This window comes from Felis catus, chromosome A1 (assembly GCF_018350175.1).
Source record: "Felis catus isolate Fca126 chromosome A1, F.catus_Fca126_mat1.0, whole genome shotgun sequence".
In the NCBI taxonomy this organism is placed as follows: Eukaryota; Metazoa; Chordata; class Mammalia; order Carnivora; family Felidae; genus Felis; species Felis catus.
This window is the reverse complement of record NC_058368.1, coordinates 89,571,469-89,593,491: the sequence shown is the minus strand read 5'-3', so window position 1 is coordinate 89,593,491 and position 22,023 is coordinate 89,571,469. Positions and strand designations below refer to the sequence as shown.

The following is a 22,023-nucleotide window of genomic DNA, read 5'->3' as shown; positions in this document are numbered from 1 at the left end:
CAATAAACAGAACAGAAACCCCTATTCATCCAATATGAATTGGCACACATTATGACCAGGTTCTAGTCTGGAATGCTGGATTTTTAATTTTTGATTTGTAAAAAATTGGAGAAGAGTCTTAGAATTGCTGTGGGCATCTGAAGTCAAATCCTTTCAGTAATCAGGCCCTGGACCATCTCTGTCTTTTGAATGTCCACATGTCCTCAGTGGTCCTCACATTGTTTTGAGGCTGGACACTTCAATTCAGGTTTAGTTTACACATTATATTTGAGGGGAGATTGTCCCTCCAGACCAAGCAACTTTTGTGCCACTCAGTCACTGTTTTTATAAGGAAGTTATCTTCAATAGGAGAAAACAGTGTGTCAGATATTTATATCATAAAATAAGTGTAGCAGGGCAAAAAGGCTGACTATAATTACAGCTATTTATAGAATGGCTTCTGCTGCTTACGTGAAAGATTCCCAGTCTGACTAACACTTAGAAACTCTACTGGTATGAATTTTCTGGGTTTCGGTTATGGGTAAAAGAGGAAAGAAAAATCATTTTTGTAGAGGATTTATTGGTGGGATACAGAGCTTTTGTTGGAAACCTGCCACGTGTGTTTTGGAGGGGCAAGTCTTCAGATCGGAGGAGTGGCTGCTTCATCTAGGACCGCTCTGACAAAAACTGCTTTCTCTTGAGCAGAACCAAGCCAGAAATCCATTTTTTTGTTGATTGCCCTCTGGCTTTCTGCAGTCAACCTTTCCTCAGCCAAAATGTTTGGCTCAGCCATCCCCCTAGGATCGTCCCAGTCTTGGGTGCAGGAAACCACCTTCAGCCAGGGGATATTTGCCAAGAGGATCCAAAGGCACAAGAACAACAACTTTCTGCACAAACCCGCTAGAGTGGCCAAGCAGAAGCACATGAGACAGAAGACACCGAGTCCTTGTTATGGAGGACAAGTAAAAGCAGAGGGTCCTAGCAGCACTTTGCAGCCCAGCCCTGGGGTAGCCTCTACACCTTAGGGAAGGAACTAGATAAGCAGAGTGGCAGGCACAGAGCCCAGCCTGGTAAAGAGGGCAATCCCTGAGGAGACAGAGGGCTGAAGGGGGTAGACTTTTCAGGATGTGGACCAGTCAGTTGGGCAGAGTGTGAAAGGGATCTTAGCCAGCAGTTAAACCTCCCTTGTATGGGGCACACTCAGAGGAGAAGCCCTTATGGGCAGGCTTTGGCAACGAGTCATCCCTCTGGAGACCCCAGGGGATGCATGTGAGGGAGCGGCCCTGCGTGTGCCTTGAGTGTGGGTGAAGCTGCAGTTGGAAGTCAAATCTTTGCAGAAATCAGAGGTCACACTTAGGGGAGAAGTGTTTTCTGTGCTGTGAGTATAGATGGATTTTTACTGAGAAGTTGACCCTCATAGCACATCCAAGGATGCATTCAGGGTAGAAGTCTTCTGTGTGTAGAGGTGTGAGCATGGCTTTAGACAGCTGTCGATCCTTGTGAAACACCACAGAGTACACTTGAAGCAGAAGTCCTTTCTGTGCAGGGAGTATGGACAGGGCTTCTGGCTGAGGTTCGGGGTCCTCAGGCACCAGTACACACATGTGGCTGTGTTGTGCCTTCTGTGCACGGAGTGTGGGTGTGGCTTCAGCTGTAAGTCAGCCCTGGTCAGACCTCAGGGAACACACTTGGGAGAGAAACGCTTTGTGTGCAGGGTATGTGGGCTTCAGCTCTAAAGGGGGAAGATCTCTTCAGACACCAGACAACACACTCGGGGAAAGAGCAGTGGCCCTTTGTGTGTAGGGAATGAGTGAAAAGTTTTAGCTGAAAGGTGGCCCTTTCAGACACCAGCAGACACTTAGGAGAGAAGCCCTTGGTGTCTAAGAAGTGTGGGTGAGGCTTCAGCCTGAAGTCAAATCTCGTCACACTTCAGAGGAAACACTAGTGGGAGTGTTGCGGAGGCTTTAGATGGAAGCAAGTGTTAGGGCGCCTGGGTGGCTCAGTTGGTTAAGCATCCGACTTCGGCTCAGGTCATGACCTCATAGTTCTTGAGTTTAAGCCCTGCATCGGGTTTGGTGCTGACAGCTTGGAGCCTGCTTCAGATTTTGTGTCCCTCTCTCTCTGCCCCTCTCCCATTTGCACTCTGTCTCTCTCCCTCAAAAATAAACATTAAAAAAATTAAAAAAAAATTTTTCTAGGTGGAAGCAAGTCTTTGTCATACATAGAATGTGCTCAGGGGAGAAACAGTCTGCATGCACTGTGGATGGATGGGGCTTTATTTAGCAGTCACATCTTAGGATATACAGAGGACAATTTGGTCATCACTACCCCCACTGCAGGATAGAGATGCTTCAGTATCAGTTTCCTGGCCCTCTACATGCCCTGTGGATGTGAACATGGCATGGGAAGTAGTAGAAAAATGGGGTTTTTCTTGTCAAGGAGATAGTCAAACTGTGGTCTGATTTTTCTCTCTGGGTCATTTGTTACAACATGAGTTCTTTATAGAACTGTAAGTGTACAATTCATTTATTTGTCTGTGAGGACAGAGGACATCAGGACTAGCATAGAGGACTCAAACTCAGCCTTTGTTTCCTCCAAGAAATTGAACTCCTGAGAAAAATGAGTCCAGAGTCACATTTGTATATTTGTTATAGAACCCAATAATGCAGAGACATGGAAGAGAGTTCCAGGTGTGGGAGACAGGTCTCCTGGAGGCTCTTGTCTTTCCATTTGGATGAGCTTTTCAAGGTTTGTTTAACAAGCAGCTTCCGCAGAGGTGCCTGCGTGGCTCAGTTGGTTAAGCATCCAACTTGGGCTCAGGTCATCATCTGACAGTACGTGGGTTTGAGGCCTGCATTGGGCTCTGTGCTGACAGCTCAGAACCTGGAGGCTGCTTTGGTTTCTGTGTCTCCCTCTCTCTCTGCCCCTCCCCTGCTCACACTCTGTTTCTCTCTCTCAAAAATAAATAAACGTTAAAAAAAATAAAAACAACAAAAAAACAAGCAGCTTTGCAGTGTCTTCCTCTGGAGCAGAAAGAAGATTTGTTTGGTTTCCAGGATAATAGAGAATATCTTTCTCCAGGACAAAGTGTGGGTAGGTTTGCTTGTAGCCCCTGTAAAAAGATTGGGGATTTTCTAGGCTTGGAGATTCTCAGCTGTGACACAAACCCATTGTGACCTATCCACCTGATCCCATCCTCCATGTCACTTGGGGCATAGGGGGAACCATGAGCAGGAAGCTCATGTTGTCTGTTGTGTCATGAGTAATAAAATCTCTTTTCTATGGCCCTGGAGTCTGGGGTCTTCTACCAGAATCCATGAAACTGGAAAGCTAGAGTATGATGAAGTCTGATTTTTCGTATACTTTTTTTTAAAGGGGGTGTGATTTAAAAAAAAAAAACTTTATTGAGATGTAATTCATATACCATAAAAGTCACCCTTTTAAAGTGTACAATATTTTCAGTATATTCACAGAGTTGTGCACCCCTGCATCCAAGAAATAAATCCCACTTAATTGTGGTGACTAATTCTTTTAATGTACTGTTGAATTCAATTTGCTAGTATCTTGTTGAGAATTGGTCTGCAATCTCCTTTTTAGTGGGAAATTGGTCTGCAATCTCCTTTTTAGTGGGGTCTTTGGTTTTGGAATCAAGGTAATGCTGGCCTTGCAGAATGAGTTTGGAGTTTTCCTTTCATTTCTTCTTCTTCTTTTGTTTGTTTGTTTGTTTGTTTGTTTTTGGAACACATTTCAAAAGAATAACTATTAATTCTTCTTCAAATATTTAGTAGCATTCCCCTGGGAAGCCATCTAGCTCTGGACTCTTGTTTGTTGGGAGAATTTTGATTACTGATTCTTTACTGGTTGTGGGTCTCTCTAACTTTTCTGTTTCTTCCTGTTTCAGTTTTGGTAGTTATAGGTTTCTAGGAATTTATTCATTTCTTCCAGGTTGCCCAATTTGTTGGCATATAATTGCTCATAATAGTTTCCTATAATTGTAATTCTGTGGTGTTGGTTGTGATCTCTCCTTTTTCATTTGTGATTTTTTCTATTTGGGTCTTTTCCTTTTTCTTTTTGATAATTCTAGCTAGGGGTTTATCAATTTTGTTAATTCCTTCAAAGAACCAGCTCCTAGACTTGTTAATCTGTTCTGGATTTTTTTTTTATTTCGACATCATTTGTTTCTGCTCTAATCTTTATTATCTTCATTCATCTACTGGTTTTGGCTTTATTTGCTGTTCTTTGTCCAGCTTGTTTAGGTGTCAGGTTAGGTTGTGTATTGGAGACTTTTCTTCCATCTTTAGGAAGGCCTGAATTACTATATACTTTCCTCTTATGACTGCCTTTGCTGCATACCAAAGGTTTTGGACTGTTCTGCTTTTATTTTCATCAGCTTCTGTGTATTTTTAAATTTCTTCTTCAATTTCCTGTTTAGCCCATTCATTCTTTAGTAAGATGTTGTTTAATCTCCATGCATTGGTGATCCCTCCAAATTCCTTCTTGTGATTGACTTCAAGTTTCATAGTGTTGTGGTCTGAAAATATGCATGGTATCATTGCAATATTTTTCTACTGGTTGAGGCTTCATTTGTGACCCAGTATGTGATCTATTCTGGAGAATGTTCCATGTGCACTCAAGAAGAATGTGTATTCTGCTGCTTTAGGTTGAAATGCTCTGAATATACATGTCAAGTCAATCTGATCCATTGTGTCATTCAAAGCCATTGTTTCCTTGTTGATTTTCTGCTTAAGTGATCTGTCCATTGTTGTAAGTGGGGTGTTAATGTCCCCTACTATTATGATATAGTGCTCTTCTTCATCTCTTATTACAATCTTTGTTTTAAAATCTGGTTTGTCTGATATATGTATGGCTACTCCAGCTTTCTTTTGATGTCCATTAGCATGATAGATAGTTCTCCATCCCCCCACTTTCAACCTGGGGGTGTCTTTGGGTCTAAAATCAGCTCTTGTAAGCAGGATATAAATGGATCTTTTTTTTTTTTTTATCCATTATGATACCCGATGTCTTTTGATTGGAGCAGTTAGTCTATTTACATTCAGAATAATTATTGACAGATATGAATTTAGTGCCATTGTATTATCTGTAAAGTTGAATTCTTTTAGATTGTTTTTGTTCTTTTCTAGTCTTTGTTGCTTTTGGTCTCTCTTTTGTTCTCACTGTTTCTTGTGGAGCTGGTTTAGTGTTCATGAACTCATTTGGTTTTTGCTTGTCTTGGAAACTCTATCTCTCTTTCTATTCTGAATGACAGCCTCGCTGGATAAAGAATTTTTGGCTGCATGTTTTTCCCATTTAGCCTGTTAAATATATCATGACACTCCCTTTTGGCCTGCCAAAGTCTGTGGACAGGTCTACTGCTAACCTTATGTATCTACCATTGTAGGTTAAGGGCCTTTCATCCGTAGGTGCTTTCAGAACTCTCTTTTTAAATTTGTATTTTGCAAGTTTCACTATGATATGTTTTGGTGTTGACCTGTTTTTGTTGATTTTGAGGGGAGTTCTCCGTGCCTCTCAGACTGAATGCCTGTTTACTTCCTCAGATTAGGGAAGTTCTCAGTTATAATTTGTTCAAAGAAAGCTTCTGTTCCTTTTCCCCACTCTTCTTTTGGGACTACTATGATACAGATATTACTGTGCTTCATAGAATCGCTGATTTATCTACGTCTGTATTCATGATCTAATAGTTTTATTTTCCTCTCCTTTTCAGCTTCATTATTTTTTATAGTTTTATTTTCAATATCACCTATTCAACCCTCATACTTCTTCCATCCTTATTGTGATTACATCCAGTTTTTATATTTTATACATTCAGTTATAGAATTTTTTATTTCAGTTTGACTAGTTTTTAGGTCTTTTATCTCTGCAACAAGGATTTCCTTGGAGTCTTCTATGTTTCTTTCAAGCCCAGCTAGTATTCTTATGACTATTATTCTAAATTCTTGTTGAGATATATTACTTATATCTGTTTTGAGCAAATCCCTGGCTGTGGTTTCTTCTTGATCTTTCCTTGGTGTAGAATTCCTCTGTCTTGTCATTTTGTCTAGGTGCCTGTATTTTGCGTGTTATGAAAGCTTGTTATGTTTCCTGCCCCTGAGTGTAATGCCATATGAAGAAGGAATCATACACCATCAAGGGCCTGGCACCTCAGAGTTTTCTAGTGTATGCTGTGTGCACTCTGTCCTGTGATTTGGCTGCTCTTTGCCCCAGTCAGTACTCTACAGAGTTCCTCCTTGCATACAGTGAGGAGTGTTTGGATCTTTAGGTGTGGTTTGATTTATTTGTTAAAATAAGCCTGATTAAAAAAAAAAAAAGCCTTATCCAAGAAAGAAAAGGTGAAGAAACAACAACAAAAAAAACCCCAAATATACAAACAAAAACTATGCACCTAATTCCAAAGAAAAAGAGCACAAAAAAGAAGAAGAAACAGGGAAGGGGAGAAAAAGAAGCCTGTTGCAAAAAACGAGAAAATGAAATAAAAAAACAAATGAACAAAGAAACTGTAAATCTGATTAAAAAAAATAATAAGCCTGGTCCTATTTCCACCAGAACTGAAGAACTGAAGCTTACACTTTGGAGCACTCTATGATCAGTAGACTTGGTGCATGAGGACGGCTCTTTGTTGGTATGCTGGGGGATAGGCCTGCTGTGCTGGCTCATAGTCAGACCTACTCTTATAAAGATGATCCTGTAGAGTTCAGTGGGGTGGAGCTTGGTGTAAGCAGCTCCAGCCTGGATGGGTGGGCACTCTGTTACTCACTGAAGTCCATCCATTCTGGTGAGCAGGAGAAGGTGGTGTCACCATGCTGTCCCATTCTGGGTGGGGGAACTGGCACCCACCACTGTTCAGGTACCCCTCACAGACAGGTGGACAGTCTTTTCTCCTGTGTTCCAGACTTCTGTCAGATCCCTGTCCTTAATTAACCCTTCTGTGCCCAGGACATTGACACACCTGGAGCCTCAGCTCTCTTGTATTTTGTCACTAGCATGTGACGGGGATTCAAAATTCCAAGTATTAAAGGACTTGGCAAGGTGAGGACCTGCTCCCCACCTCTGGAGGAGAGTCTTGCAGCACCAAGCCTAGTGCTATTCTAGGCTTAGTGCTATTCTAGGCTATTCTGTCCCAGGAAATGCATCTCACAGCCACATAGGTGCCTGGAATTTATGGTGAGCACAGTGAAAAGCTGTGTGACCACTTTATCAGCCCTCTGTACATGCCTTTGTTCCCTGTTGTTGAACAGCCACTCAAAAGTGCCACCCGGGTCTTTTGTCCTTGGAGAGGCTATGTACCCTCTTCCAAATGCACTCAGGGAAGGGGAACTTTCTCTCCGAGTGTGACCCAGGGGATATCCACATCACACTGTCCCCAATCCACTCCCAGGCTTCCCCTCCTCCCCAGGAGCACCGCTGTCCTTGTGGATCTACTCCAGCAGACTTCCAAAAACTCAGAATTTCAGCCCCACTGTTTGCCAAAACTTGTGATATTCAGTTCCTCATGATTCCTGTCGATGGTTGTGGGGAGTGTTTTTCTTGACAAACCTGACATGCTGCTCTCTCTTCCCCCACCTCTCTCTTCTCTGCAAAAAGGGTTCCCACTCCTCTGCACCACCATGGCTTTTTTCACCCCCAGATCCCTTCCCCACACCATGAACCTGCCATGTTCTATCCCCTCAAATTTTGCATATTGTTCTCTTAATCCTCAGATTTATTTCCTAGGTGTTAAAATGATTTCATGTTGATCTAGCTGTGTTCGAGATTAGCCCAAGGACCCCCTACCACACTGCCATCTTATTCCCTCCTCATAACTTAGAGTTTTTTGAATATATAAACAAAACTGACAAACCTTTATCGAGATTAAGAAAAAAAGAGGTAAGCCTCAAATAAAAAAATCAGAAATAGAAGGTGGGAAGGGGACATTAAAACTGATGCCATAGAAATAAAAAATAATTTGAATACTATAAACAATCATATGCCAACAAATTGGATAACTTGAAGAATGGATAAATTTCTAGTAACAACCCACAAATATTGATTCATTAAGAAATAAAAATATTTGAACAAATTTATAACAAGTAAGGAGATTGAATCAGTAATCAACCCAACAAAGAAAAGCCTAGTACCAGATGGCTTCTAGGAGGATTCTACCCAACAGTTGAAGAAGAATTAAACTGATTTGCAAAATCTTACTAAAAATTGAAGAGTAGGGAACAGTCCTAAAATTATTTTATGAGGCCATCAGTACCCTGATATGAAAGCCAGACAAAGACAGTATAAGAAAAGGAAATATGGATTGATGTCCTGGATGAATTGTAATGCAAAAACGTCAACAAAATTCTTACCAAACTGAATCCAATAGCACATTTAAAGGATTTTACACCATGACAAAGTGGAATTTATTCCTGGGACATAAGCATGGTTCTACATACAAAAATAAATCAATGTAAATATACCACATTAATTTAGAGAAGCCAAAAACTACATTATCTCAGTTGATGCAGAAAAAAACTTGACAAAATTCACCCTTTCATGATAAAAACACTCAACAAACTAAGAATAGGACACTGTCAACATAATGAAGGCCTTGTATGAAAAGTCCACAGCTGACATCATATAAATGGTGAGGAGTGAGAACTATTCTAAGAACAGGCAATGGTGCCCACTCTTGCCACTTCTGTTCAACATAGTACTGGAAATCCTAGCCAGAACTATCAGACAAGAAAAAATAAAAGGAAATTGGAAAGAAATAAGTAAAATGATCTTTGCAGATGCCACGATCTTGTATGTTGAAAGCCCTAAAGAATCCACTAATAAACTCTTACAACTAATGAACAAATTCAACAAAGTTTCAGGATACAGTACACTCAAAAAGTAGTTGTGTTTCTATATACTAAAAACGAAAAATCTGTCGTAGACTCTGGGTCTAAAGTTCTCTCTTGTCTAGCAAGAGAGCAGGATGCAGGATGAGAACATGAGAGATGGCTAATGTCTGGGAAAAGACAAGAGCCCCGAATAAGAGTCCTTGCCCCTTTTTTTATTAGGATCAGAAGGCTTACAAACATGGTGATGGCTGTGAACAAAGAGACAATGAATCTGTGAACATTAACTTGAGGATGTGAGGGAAAGGGGGTCTTGAAGATATTCAGAGTTAGGGGTTTGGGTTAATACAAAACAAATACCTAATGCCGGGCAGTCTGGTGGAAGGTTGTTTACAGAGACATAAGGCACTACCTCTGTTCATCTTAGCTAGTCTAGGGGATGAGACAGGTAGGGGAAATAGCCTCAGAGTTAACAAGGCACCTTTTCTTTCATTAATCATTTCTGCTCTGGGCTACTTCACCTGCAGTGCAGCGGTCCGTAGCCCAATTTACCTGTTTACCTCTCTTGGTCCTTTCTTCCTGTGAAAGCAGCTTTCTGCTATAGTACTAAATTGGGGGGTGCTTCCATCCTGAATATCTAATCTTGCTTATTTCATATACCTATGTTCTGTATTGGTGCCTTTGCACCGTCCTATTTTTGGGCCTTTGCCCCTCCCTCTCTATTCTGGGGGCTCTGCACCCCCTTTCTGTTCTGGGGTGCCTTTCACCTCCCTATTCTTGGTTGCCTTGTCTTGATTACCCAAACTTGGGTGTGAGCATCCTATGGCTTTCAATTCTTTATGCCTTGCTAACCCATTGGTGTAAGCCCAGGGAGTTTGTAAGCTGATTCCCCACAGTTCCCCCTTTTTGTTTTTCTTTCTTTGTTTGTTTTTTTTTTTTGTTTGTTTGTTTTTGTTTTTTTTAGTTTCGTGTTTGAGGACTGTCATGATGAGCTCCTGGTCCTTCTTTTGCTTTTAGTTGGCTTGGAGGGTGATTCTGCAAAGACATAAAAAGAGACACAGTAAAAGCATTCTGCTTCCCAAAGTTATCCAGAATTTGAGATGGGTGCTAGCCATAAGTGAGAAAGGATTTAGGTCGCGCCACATTTCCCAGGCATCAGCCCATTCATTTTTAAGCTGATCCTCTGCATATTGTAGCTGTTAGCGCAAAGTCATATCTAAATCTTTTATATTGTCAGAGAGATAGGAAGACAGGACACTGCGAAGGTGTGTCTGGACAGCATCCAAAGCTTGGGAGTGATTAGAAGGAATGCCAGTCATGCAGATATGCTGGTAGAGTCACAGGGCAGTTTAGAGTGGAGGAACAAGTACTCTTGTCTTTTCCCAATAAATTCCATTGCAGCCTCAAGAGCTTTGAGGTGGGCCAAAGCTTGTTTGTCAATGGAAGTTTGGCTTATAAATTCTTTGGTAGTGTTGGCTATAAATTTATTAAGGACATGGAACGTTTGGATAGTATGATGCAGATTGACTGCAGTTACAGTGGCAGAGGTGATAACACCTACTGCTGCGAGGATGCCCATGATTAACAGGCCAAAAAATCTTTTTTTTCCTTCAGCAGAGTGCCAGTGTCGAATAAGCTTGGAAAGTGCACCTAGTCCTGATGGATGTATATACGGTACAGTGCTATTAACAGGAACCCAGGTTGAGATGCAGTAAGTACTAATAAGAGGAGATATTTAATTGGGTGATGTTATCATTACTTTTTAAAAATTTTTTAAAATGAAATTTATTGTCAAATTGGTTTCCATACAACACCCAGTGCTCATCCCAAAAGGTGCCCTCCTCAATACCCATCACCCACCCTTCCCCTCCCTCCCACCCCCTATCAACCCTCAGTTTGTTCTCAGTCTTTAATAGTCTCTTATGCTTTGGCTCTCTCCCTCTCTAACCTCTTTTTTTTTCCCCCCTTCCCCTCCCCCATGGTCTTCTGTTAAGTTTCTCAGGATCCACATAAGAGTGAAAACATATGGTATCTGTCTTTCTCTGTATGACTTATTTCACTTAACATAACACTCTCCAGTTCCATCCACGTTGCTACAAAGGGCCATATTTCATTCTTTCTCATTGCCACGTAGTATTCCATTGTGTATATAAACCACAATTTCTTTATCCATTCATCAGTTGATGGACATTTAGGCTCTTTCCATAATTTGGCTATTGTTGAGAGTACTGCTATAAACATTGGGGTACAAGTGCCCCTATGCATCAGCATTCCTGTATCCCTTGGGTAAATTCCTAGCAGTGCTATTGCTGGGTCATAGGGTAGGTCTATTTTTAATTTTTTGTTATCATTACTTATGCAGGACATAAACCAGCCTTGGGAGGTAGAGATATTAAATTATTTTCTAGTTGTTGGCTCTGTAAGGTGGAGGTAGCAAAGAGAATGTAGAGAGAAAGGACACAAATAGTGGTCCGTGTAAATTGGTTATTGTACAGGGAGGCCCAAGTTAGGTTAGCATGTTGTTTTACATAAATTTCTCTGTGGCTAATAGTACAAATAAAGAAGGGAAGACCTAGCTTCTAAAGATTAACAAGCCAAGGCTTTTTTTTTTTTTTTTTCAAGCCAAGGTCCTTTTAATTTCCCCTTATGTGCAGAAATTATAGGGCCAGACAAGGCTCCGTTTTTCCAAGAATTATCCTCCCTACTAGGCTGGCCAAAGGATATGGTCTTATTGAATATTTTGTTTCAAGATGTCCTCTAGGACCCCTGTCAATAATAGTCCAATTACCCCAGTGAAGATTATGCTCAGTCTCTCCATAACAGGTTGTCCAAGGAATATTATTCCAGGGGTGGTCTGAATATTTGAGACTAGAGCAAGCTATAACATTAGGAGTATGAAATATGCTTGTTTTTTTGAGGTATATCAAGCTTATGGCTGAGAAAAAGGGAAAATTTTCTGGCCTTGTAGAAGTTATGGGCTGTACATGCAAAAGCTAGCTGATTTTTAGTTTGAGGCAAGCAGAAAAGTTGTTGAGTTTAGTAACACACATAGGAGGTGCTGAAGTAAGCCACCATTGAGGTCTTGGCATATAAAGTCAATGCTCTTGTTCAGTTTGGAAGGGCGGGTTAAGATTGGCTCCTTCCATGAACTTTGTCATTATTGCTAATAGGAATATCTCAGGCTAGGAGTGTTAAGCTATCAAGTATAGGTGGGTTAAGGAGATGAACCCAATATGAATATTGAGCTTGGCCTGGACAAATGAGAGGAAAGGAGTAGAATCAGGCTTACACATATTGAATTTTTGTTAATGACAGAAATCATGGCCATCATATGTGAATTAGGGGTATATGCAATATCGTTGTGTTGTAAGAGGATGTCAGCTTGGTTAGACATGCATTTAAGGATTCCCCATGTTATATGTTATATCAGGGGCAAGGACTTGCATTTGTGGAGTGGCTTCAGGATGAGGAGTCCATGAAGAGGCTTCTTCCATCTTGAAAAAAGGGGGCCAGTGGCTGCTCACTCAGAGTCATTCTCTGGAAGTGTTGGTTCATTGGAAGATATCCTGGAGGTCTCCATGATGCCATGGTAAGGCTTCACCAAACAAGAGAAGTCCAGAATCTGAAAGAACAGAATCATATCTTTGACCCTAGATGAGAAGTTTGTGGGCCCAGTCCATTAGGGCCCCCCTTCAGGGGTTTTGCATGGCACCATAGGGTGAGAGGGTTTATTTTATTTTGAAGAATGTCACTCAGCTGCAGTTAGTCCTTGAGTATTGAGATTTAAAAAGTTAAGAGTAATCCTAGCAAGATCAAGAAGGAGCTGAGGTTGTAATGCAGACAACCAGGGGTATCTCCCACTTTTTGTTTTTTAACATGTTTTTGAGCACATCATGTGCTCATTTTACAACTGTTTGGCCTGGTGGATTATAAGGAATGGTTAATTCTAACCAAGGCTTAAGTAAAACAACTTGAAAGGGTGTGTTGTCCTGTTGTTTTACCCTTTTTGTTAAAATTATTTATTTGCTTATTTATCACCATTAACAATAATGTATTTTTTGTGTGTGTGGTTGTTGTAGGATGTACTAATTTTATTTTTGCTCAGCAGTAACTTACATATTGATCATTGGCCATTGAGGGAGGGGGCTAAAGAGCCAAAGTTAAGGTCTATTTTCCTGTCTTTTTTAGTAATACCCATGTAAGTATGTGTCAGTCACATGGATACCCATTTATGGCATACAATGGGATAAGTTTAGTAAAATGGCTCCCTTGTATCTTAGTAAAAGCCCTTCATATATTATCCATCCCTTATATGGCATCCATTCCTTTGCCAAACAGGAACAACGCAAATGTGGAGGATTTGGAGGCTGGCATGAAGAGTATTGTTATCATTTTCCCAGCCTTTGGATCAAAGGAGGAGGAATCTTTATTTTAACCCTGTGTACTTTTAAAAACCATTTATTTTAACCTTAGTCCATCCTGACCACACATAAAATTCCTTTTTAAAGATTTTCCCTCATGAACCTTTTATAACTTTTCTTTGCACTTAGATTTTGTCCCAACCCATTTTTCTCAAAATAGCCAGTCTCATTTAAGACAAAATTACTTTATTTTACCTTTAACAAAAATATATTTCCATTTCTTATATCTTTCTTTTGTATCTTCTACTTTTCCACATAACAGAGTTGCTTTTGTTATTTTTGCCCCAGTTTTAACTACACTTAGCAGAATTTTAACTCTTAGAAACTTTAGTCTCCAGTGAAAACCTAAGTAGTGACCAATTGTGAATTATTTGTTACATGAGAAAAATTTTTGGGGGGCACCTGGGTGGCTCAGTCAGTTAAGGGTCAGACTTCAGCTCGTCATGATCTCACAGTTCGTGAGTTCAAGCACCACATCAGGCTCTGTGCTGACAACTTGGAGCCTAGAGCCTGCTATGGATTCTGTGTCTCCCTCTCTCTCTGCCCCTTCCTGATCACATTCTGTCTCTCTCTCTCAAAAATAAGTAAACCTTAAAAAAAATTGGGGGCACCTGTGTGGCTCAGTCAGTTAAGCAACTGACTTCAGCTCAGGTCATGATCTCATGGTTCTTGGGTTCAAGCCCCATGTCAGGCTCTGTGCTGACAGGTTAGAGCCTGGAGCCTGCTTCAGATTTTGTGTCTCTGTCTCTCTCTGTCTCTCCCCTGTTAGTTCTCTCTGTCTCTCAAAAATAAATAAATGTTAAAAATTTTTTTTTAAAAATTAAAAAAAATATTTTTTAGGTGGTAGACTTATGAATCCATTAAGCATAAAGCATGGATTTAAATATTCTCAGTTTATTTATTTATTCATTTATTTATTATAAGAAGTCAGAAGCATAAACCTATTTAGTAAGCAATGCTTCAGCATTCCATTTGATTTGAAAGAAGCCTAAATGTCCAAAGAACTTAATTCAATTTACCATTTAAGCAAAACGTTAAAGTTTTAGGTTACCAAAGACCCTGAAATCTGTCTTAACAATTATCCATGAAAACTATGAGGCAAAGTTAACCATTACTTTAAGTCATCCTTTTGCTAACAAATTGGAACAGAGATAAAGTGAGCTTATTTGACCTTTAGTCAACCTTAATAGAATAAAGTTCTATAATTTAAAAGACATGCCTGTCTTAATATTTTATCTGCGCCCCCTTGAAAGTTTACCATTGTTAATTTTTTCCCCCATGGAACCAGTGAGGAAATTTAAAGTTTAAGGGGGTGTTTTTTGCCTTTTGACAGAGTGGGGAGCAAGGAGCAGCATGTTGTCTGAGGCATTGAAGAGCCAGATTTGCAGGCCACACCCCAGGCAGTGCAGAAACAGGAGGAAGGGGAAGGGAAGGCAGAAAAGGTGAAGTGCTGCCGAGAGGCCAGAAGGCAGACTGAGGCACCGAGGGCAGAGAAAAGAGTTCACATAGTCCTAAAGCCTATCACCTCAGATAGATGAGCAGATACTGATTCTTGTTTTGTTTTGTTTTGGTTTGGTTTGGTTTGGTTTTCCACTAGTGGAATTAGGCAGTCCATGTTGGGCCAGAGAAGACAGGGAAGTTCCCTGAAACAAACGGAGTTTCGGCAGCTGCTTGGGAATATTCCTTAAAATGTCTATCCTGAGGTAGACTAGCCAGAGACAGTCGGCTTATCATGGTTATTAATCCAGGGAATGAATGAGGGAGAAGCCCTCACATATAGTTAGAGTAATAAGAGTGTATAGAAACAGTAAGATAGAGAGTGTTAGAATCCCCTATATTAGGGATGGCCTGTGTAAAATCCACTGCACTATTTCAGTGCATTGTTTTACTTGACAGTGATTGGAAGTTGGGCTCACTGCCTTGTTTGGGGATACTGCCCCTTGTCAGACAGTTGTTTAAAAGACACCTGAATAGCAGTGACAAAGTTCTGCAAAGCAGGAGTCATGCAAGCATCATTAAACTCTTGAGCACAGACAGCATACTGGGCTGGGGTCCGAATGATGCTCATAAGAGAGCCCCAGTCCCAGGCATACATGGAATGAATGCCACAAATATTTTCTAAAATACCGATTGTAAAAGGGCTGTGATGGACATACAGGTGAACGGATTTTTGCAATTCTTTTACAATTGGAAAGACCAGCCCTTCACGGCCACATTGCCCATTTTGCCTGACAATGGGAAACAGCTGGAATTTACCAGCCTTGTGGGCTTTTTAAATGTACTTTTGCAGTGGGGTGAGGACTTTATCAGAGCTGGTCGGTGAGGTTTTCAGAGGCTCCATATCGTCCCACCCTTCTGGGGGAGGAGGAGTATCTTCTGGCTGTAAAGGAGCCAGAGGCTCTAGACCAGTCAGTTCAGTCTGACTATAGGGGGAAAGAGGTTTTTCCTCCTTTTTAAATAACTCTAGGTCTTCATATACACAGTCTGAGCTCAAGCAGGGAAGGGTGGTGCGGATAATGGACCGGGTGAGGATTACTTTAGAGGGGACGTTAGCCCCTTTAGAATGCCTGGCCTTTACTGTTTTTCCTGCTCATTCTCACACTTTAAGGGAACCAAGGGCAATTTTGCTGGACAGCCAATAATCTAAGGAGAGCCTTATAATTTAGACTAGTCCTTGCTGTCTCCCAGGGACTGAAGAATTTGAATATAGCACTTTTGTTCAGAGGCTAGGGAGTTTCCCATGATAGATCTCTCAAAAGTTCTGCAGCAGTGAATCCTAATATAGTTTCACTTTATCCCTTACCTTGTCAGGTAGAGACTGTACCCAGCGCATTTTTTTCTTGGAGCTCCTTAACCGTTCCCCGGTGTCCTGCAGTCCTTCAGTGGCACCATCTGGCCACGTGGGCTCCTTGCCCATTTCAGCCCATAGTCCCCTTTCCTCTATCACGTCGGGGTCACCATCTGTCATAGACTCTGGATCTAAAAAAATCCAGAAAGTAAATTTAAAAAAACCTTTACAATAGTACCAAAAGAATAAAATACTTTGGAATAAGCCAAGCTGGTGAACAATCTGTACACTGAAAATATAAAACATTCTGAAACAAAGGATTTAAGATGGTGAAGTAGGGGAACTCTGGGCTTTCCTCATCCCTCAAACACAGCTGTGTTTAGGTCAGATCACTTGGAACACCCAGGAAACCCATCTGCACACTGGCAGAAGGGTCTCCATGGTTAGAGGGAGACAGTGTGGCAGGTGTGAGGTGTGTGCAAGTGAATTGGGAGAGGAGAGGGAGCCCTTTCTGTAGAGAGGCAAAAGGGAGAGAAAGAGAGAAAGGTGCAGAGAGTGCAGTGTTAACTTTGCATAAGTGGAAAACCTCTTGGGACCATGGAATATGGAGTGAGAGGTACTGAGCATTGCAGGTTTTTTGTTTTTTGTTTTGTTTGTTTGTTTGTTTTTTGCAAAGAGCACGTAGAGCTCAAATTCTGAGGATTTGGAAGGGCATGACTTTCTCTGATATGGAGCTGTGGCAGGAGCTCCTGGAGAGGAGGGAGCGGGCCCCAGAGTGCATAGTACAGTGTAGGAATCTCCTGAGAACTCTGGGGGAGAACATTCCCCTTCCTGGAGTACTTTTGGAAGAGAGTATATTGCATCTTCAAGGACGAAAGACCCTTTAGGCACCAGCAAAAGGCCTTTCATAAGCAGGGGACAGAGGTGCCCAGAGAGGGCAGATAACCTGGTTGCTGCTGCTATTAGCAGTGATACACCATGGATTCTGAGCAAGGCAAAGGTGTGGAAATGTTTTTCTGGGATAAAGGACATCAGACAAGGTGCAGAGTGGCTCTACTCTTGACAAGGGGAGCAGGTCTGCATGGCGCTTGGTCCTTTACAATTTTGTGTTTTGAATCCCAGCCTCTCGCCAAAGAAAGACTCAGGTGAGCTGTGGTGCAGTGGATGCTGCCTGCCATTGCTATTCTGTGAGGGATTTATGAACGGGGGGGGGGGGGGGGGCAGGGAGGGGGAGGCAGGGAGAAGTTGTGAAGTCCCCTGTCCTGGAACAAAAGAGTGGGGTGTCTCCAATTTCCCCCTCAACACCAACACAATGGGAATTCAGAGAGCAACATAGCAGCCATGAGTGAAGGCAGGATCCACTTACATTGAATCCAGCTCCCCTATGTCTGCAACTACTTATTTATGGGGGCAGGACTGACTCTGAGCCAGTGTAGAAGGCCTTTCATCCAGAAGACCAGTACAGGCCACACCCTGCATGCACCAAGTGTACTGAAAATAGAGTGCTTCAAAGTATTACCTGAAGTTCTGGTGGAATTAGGACTAGGCTTACCCCCTCTTCTTTTGTTTCCTTTAGAATCAGGCTTATAGTTTTTTGTTAGTTATCTGCTTTTTCATTTCTTTTTTTCTTTCTATTTTTTTCTTTTTGATCAGACTTTTTTTTTCCTTTTTCTTTCTCCCCACCCCCCCCCTTTTTCTTTGGAATCAGGCTTAAAGTTTTTTGATTCCTTTTTTGTTGTTGTTGTTCTTTTTCCTTCTCTCTCTCTCTCTTGAATCAGGTTTTTTCTCCCCTCTTTTTTTCCCCAGGCTTATTTTAACAAAATAAATAAATAAATAAATAAAAGCACACCTAGTTAAAGGTCCAAACATTGCCCACTGCAAGCAAGGAGGAGCTCTTCAGAGGACTGACCAGTGGGAAAGAACAGCCAAAATACAAAAGCACTGTGCACACAACATATAGCAGAACACGTCCTGGAGTCCCAGGTCCTGGACAGTGTATGACCCTTTCTTAATATAGCATTATCTCAGATGCAGGAAACATAACAAGCTTTCAAAGCATGCAAAAGATAGAAACTTCACCCAAATGACAAGATTGAGGAATTTTTCCCAAAAGAAAGGTCAAGAAGAAATCACAGTCAGAGACTTGCTCAAAACAGATATAAGCAATATATATGAACTAGAATTTAGAGCAACAGTCATAACACTACTAGTTGGGCTTGAAAAAAAGTCTCTCTTAATGTAAATAGACTAAGTGTTCCAATCAAAGGAAATAGGGTATCAGGGATGCCTGGGTGGCTCAGTTGGTTAAGCATCCAACTTTGGCTCAGGTCATGATCTATGGTTTGTGGGTTTGGGCCCTGCATCTGGCTCTGTGTTGACAGTTCAGAGCCGGGAGCCTGCTTTGGAATCTGTGTCTTCCTCTCTCTCTTCTCCTCTCATGCTCGCTCTCTCTCTCTCTCTCTCTCTCTCTCAAAAATAAATATATATATTAAAACAAAACAAAACAAAAAAGAAATAGGATATCAGAATGGATAAGAAAACCAAGATCTGTCTATATGCTGCCTACAAGAGACTCATTTTAGATCTAGAGACGCCTACAGATTTAAAGTGAGGAAATGGAGAACCATCTATCATGCTAGTGGACATCAAAAGAAAGCTAGGGTAACCATACTTATATCAGACAAACTAAACTTTTATTTTTTTAAGTTTATTTATTTTGAGGGAGAGAGAGAGAGACAGCAAGCAGGAGAGGGGCAGAGACAGAGGGAGAAAGAGAATCCCAAGCAGTCTCCTCACTGTGCAGAGCCTAACATAGGGTTCAAATTCACAAACATGAGACCATGACCTGAGCCGAGATCAAGAGTCAGACACTTACCTGATTGAGCCAACCAGGCACCCCTTAGACAAACTAGATTTTTATAACAAAGACTGTAGAGGACTCTGGGGGGCTCAGTCGGGTAAGTGTCCCACTCTTGGTTTCGGCTCAGGTCATGATTCTGGGGTCCTGGGATCAAGGCTCAAATTCTGCACTGAGCATGGAGCCTGCTTAGGATTCTCTCTCTTTCCCTCTGCCTCTCTCCCCTGCATGTGCTCACTCTCTCTAAAAATACTACTAATAAAGTAAAGCAAAGACTAACAGGAGATGAAGACGGGCATTATATCATAATTAAGGGGTCTATCCATCAAGAGGATCTAACAATTGTAAATATATGCCCCCCCATTTGAAACACCCAAATATATGAAACAATTAGTAACAAACTAAAAAACCTCATTGATAATAATACAATAATAGTAGGGGACTTTAACACCCCACTTACAGCAATAAACAGATTGTCTAAGCAGAAAATCAACAAGGAAACAATGGCTTTGAAAGTCACAGTGGACTAGATGGACTGTTTCATCCTAAAGCAGCAGAATACACATTCTTCTTGAGTGCATATGGAACATTCTCCAGAATAGATCACATACTGGGTCACAAATCAGCCCTCAAAAAGTATAAAAATGTGGAAATCATACCATGCATATTTTCAGTTCACAATGCTATGAAACTTGATGTTAACCATAAGAAAAAACTTGGAAAGCCCTTAAATACATGGTTAAAGAGCATCCTACTAAAGAATGAATGGGTTAGCTAGAGAATTAAATAAACAACAACAACAACAAAACACATGGAAGCAAATAAAAATGAAAACACGGCAGTCCAAACTCTGTGGGATGCTGCAAAGACAGATCTAAGAGGAAAGTATATTGCAATTCAGGCCTATCTCAAGAGGCAAGAAAGGCCCCAAATACACATTCCAACCTTACATCTAAAAGAGCTACAAAAGGACCAGAAAATAAAGCCTAAGCCCAGCAGAAGAAGGGAAATAATAAATATTAGAGCAGAAAGAAATGAAATAGAAGCAAAACAAAAAAACAAAACAAAACAAAACAAAAAAACACCCACAGTAGAACAGATCAATAAAACTAAGAGCTGATTCTTTGAAAAAAAAAATTAAAATAAAATTGATAGGAAAAAGTCTGGAAAACCTCCAAAAGCATGGAGGTTAAAGAACACCCTAGTAATGAATGAGTGGGTCAACCAGGCAATTAGAGAAGAAATTTAAAAATATATGGAAACAAACGAAAATGAAAATACAACAATCCAAACGCTTTGGGATGCAGCGAAGGCAGTCCTGAGAGGAAAATACATTGCAATCCAGGCCTATCTCAAGAAACAAGAAAAATCCCAAATACAAAATCTAACAGCACACCTAAAGGAACGAGAAGCAGAACAGCAAAGGCAGCCTAAACCCAGCAGAAGAAGAGAAATAATAAAGATCAGAGCAGAAATAAACAATATAGAATCTAAAAAAACTGCAGAGCAGATCAATGAAACCAAGAGTTGGTTTTTTGAAAAACAAAACAAAACAAAACAAAACAAAATTGACCAACCTCTAGCCAGTCTTCTCAAAAAGAAAAGGGAGATGACCCAAATAGATAAAATCATGAATGAAAATGGAATTATTACAACCAATCCCTCAGAGATACAAACAATTATCAGGGAATACTATGAAAAATTATATGCCAACAAATTGGACAACCTGGAAGAAATGGACAAATTCCTAAACACCCACACTCTTCCAAAACTCAATCAGGAGGAAATAGAAAGCTTGAGCAGACCCATAACCAGCGAAGAAATTGAATCGGTTATCAAATATCTCCCAACAAATAAGAGTCCAGGACCAGATGGCTTCCCAGGGGAGTTCTACCAGATGTTTAAAGCAGAGATAATACCTATCCTTCTCAAGCTATTCCAAGAAATAGAAAGGGAAGGAAAACTTCCAGACTCATTCTATGAAGCCAATATTACTTTGATTCCTAAACCAGACAGAGACCCAGTAACAAAAGAGAACTACAGGCCAATATCCCTGATGAATATGGATGCAAAAATTCTCAATAAGATACTAGCAAATCGAATTCAACGGCATATAAAAAGAATTATTCACCATGACCAAGTGGGATTCATTCCTGGGATGCAGGGCTGGTTCAACATTCGCAAATCAATCAATGTGATACATCACATTAACAAAAAAAAAAAAAAGAGAGAGAGAGAAGAACCATATGATCCTGTCAATCGATGCAGAAAAGGCCTTTGACAAAATCCAGCACCTTTTCTTAATAAAAACCCTTGAGAAAGTCGGGATAGAAGGAACATACTTAAAGATCATAAAAGCCATTTATGAAAAGCCCACAGCTAACATCATCCTCAACGGGGAAAAACTGAGAGCTTTTTCCCTGAGATCAGGAACACAACAGGGATGCCCACTCTCACCGCTGTTGTTTAACATAGTGCTGGAAGTTCTAGCATCAGCAATCAGAAAACAAAAGGAAATCAAAGGCATCAAAATTGGCAAAGATGAAGTCAAGCTTTCGCTTTTTGCAGATGACATGATACTATACATGGAAAATCCGATAGACTCCACCAAAAGTCTGCTAGAACTGATACATGAATTCAGCAAAGTTGCAGGATACAAAATCAATGTACAGAAATCAGTTGCATTCTTATACACTAACAATGAAGCAACAGAAAGACAAATAAAGAAACTGATCCCATTCACAATTGCACCAAGAAGCATAAAATACCTAGGAATAAATCTAACCAAAGATGTAAAAGATCTGTATGTTGAAACCTATAGAAAGCTTATGGAGAAAATTGAAGAAGATATAAAGAAATGGAAAGACATTCCCTGCTCATGGATTGGAAAAATAAATATTGTCAAAATGTCAATACTACCCAAAGCTATCTACACATTCAATGCAATCCCAATCAAAATTGCACCAGCATTCTTCTCGAAACTAGAACAAGCCATCCTAAAATTCATATGGAACCACAAAAGGCCCCGAATAGCCAAAGTAATTATGAAGAAGAAGACCAAAGCAGGAGGCATCACAATCCCAGACTTTAGCCTTTACTACAAAGCTGTCATCATCAAGACAGCATGGTATTGGCACAAAAACAGACACA

General features: G+C 40.7%; 1 non-coding gene across 4 annotated transcripts in view; it reads left to right on the top strand.

The window, feature by feature from the left end:
• Positions 1-22,023, top strand: part of LOC102901511 — a 56,517-nt gene that overhangs the window by 2,129 nt on the left and 32,365 nt on the right. Inside the window, exons 2-4 of one of the 4 annotated variants that reach the window (XR_002742274.2) lie at positions 10,422-10,518; positions 12,238-12,396; positions 13,146-13,734. This is a non-coding gene — a transcript (uncharacterized LOC102901511). Of the gene's footprint in view, positions 1-2,868; positions 3,073-10,421; positions 10,519-12,237; positions 12,397-13,145; positions 13,735-22,023 lie in introns of those variants that run through there. The other 3 variants (XR_006597525.1, XR_002742273.2, XR_006597526.1) reach the window with 3 other exon arrangements.